Below are 1,633 nucleotides of genomic sequence, written 5' to 3'. Positions count from 1 at the left end.
TATTGTAATTATGTGTCCTAAGAAACTGATTTGCAAAAAGAAAAAATTGTAACCTTGAATTATCACCATGGCACATTTTCTCCTATAACTCCTTTATTTCTCTGCCCTTCTCTCTCTCTTTCTGTCTTTAAGTTTTAGGAAATTGTATTGTAAATATATGTGCATGTGTGTATGAGTGTGTGTGTGCCTGTGTACACAAATGTTTGCATTTTATCTTGCAGCAGATTTTAATAAGAATCATTGAAGACTATTAAAAATGCATGTTTTCTGAAGCAACAGGCATTTTTGTTTCTTTGCATTTTTTCACTATATATTTAGTTTAAAATTTAAGCAAGAAAATCACATTGCAGTTGTTAAGATAAAATCCCTAAGATAAACATTCTGAGGTTACTATCCAAAGATAATATAGTAATCCAACACATATTCCCAGTACTGTCTTAAGAGCTACAAAGATAGCTTACTGCACATATGAAATTATTAGAACATAAATTTCTAGAAATGAAGTCACTTCAATGATGCAATGTCCTATTTCTTATTTTTTAGACTTCAAATAAATGCTTCCCAAATTTTCACTAAAGCCGTTGTTGAAATCAATAATGTAGGAGCCTAATCATAAGACTCAATTAATATGATGCAGGCAAAAGCTGGATATTGATCCAGCTGATGTGAAATAACTCACTGAGTGCACTGGTAGCCAAAACACACCTGGAGGAAAATTAACAGGGGCCCTACTTTTATTTTTACCAGTGGGTTATGTTTCCCTATTCACACCCTTGCCCCAGGCATCCAGTCCAGTTTAGAGACAACAAATCTTCATTCATGAAGTTGGACGGATTACTGTGCCATTTTTTTAAAGCATGGACCATACTTTGGATTCAGTATGATAAATATATATATTGAAATTACAGTAAAATTTGCTGAAACTTTGAAGAAAGTGAAAGTGAAGTCACTCAGTCATGTCCGACTCTTTGCGACCCCGTGGACTGTAGCCCACCAGGCTCCACCGTCCATGGGATTCTCCAGGCAAGAATACTGGAGTGGGTTGCCATTTCCTTCTCCAGGGGATCTTCCCAACCCAGGGATCGAACCCAGGTCTCCTGCATCACAGGCAGACGCTTTAACCTCTGAGCCACCAGGGAAACACAGATAGTTTGTTCTTTTGTAATGTTCCATATTGAAAACTATTCTGGATTTCCTTTTTATCTGAGAGAAACATTCTGAGGTGAAACTGAATTTTAAAAGACAGGTATTTCTGTTGAAAAATATTTTAGAGATGATTCCTATACACAGAATTAAATATAAGAAGGTTAAGAAGAGTATATGACAAAATACTGATGATGATAGGTTATCCCCTATAACTAGGATAAAGATTTTTATCCTCTTTGTGTCCATGGTATGTGTTTTCTGATTTTTCTGTGACTGCTACCAATTACTTGTAAAATAAAACTGAAAATAAATACACAAATATCCAGAGATGTTTTCAATACCAGTAAAACAGACAAGAAGAAGATAACCCAAAGGACAGGCTGAGTGGAAGCCAACAAAAATTATGAAGGCCAAGAGACAGCAAAACTGGAAAAATTACCTAAAATGTCCTGGTCACCAGAGGTGGAGGGAGAGAGCTGCAGCCTTG

General features: G+C 35.9%; 1 non-coding gene across 1 annotated transcript; it reads right to left on the bottom strand.

Annotated features, from left to right (window-relative positions):
- Window positions 1–1,067: 1,067 nt before the first annotated feature.
- On the bottom strand, window positions 1,068–1,139 carry TRNAH-GUG (transfer RNA histidin (anticodon GUG)). The gene has a single exon. It is a non-coding gene; the product is annotated as a tRNA-His (tRNA).
- Window positions 1,140–1,633: the final 494 nt, after the last annotated feature.

Source organism: Bos mutus, chromosome 3, assembly GCF_027580195.1.
Source record: "Bos mutus isolate GX-2022 chromosome 3, NWIPB_WYAK_1.1, whole genome shotgun sequence".
Classification (NCBI taxonomy): Eukaryota; Metazoa; Chordata; class Mammalia; order Artiodactyla; family Bovidae; genus Bos; species Bos mutus.
Note: the sequence above shows the minus strand (reverse complement) of the source record. Positions and strands in the feature narration are given on the sequence as shown.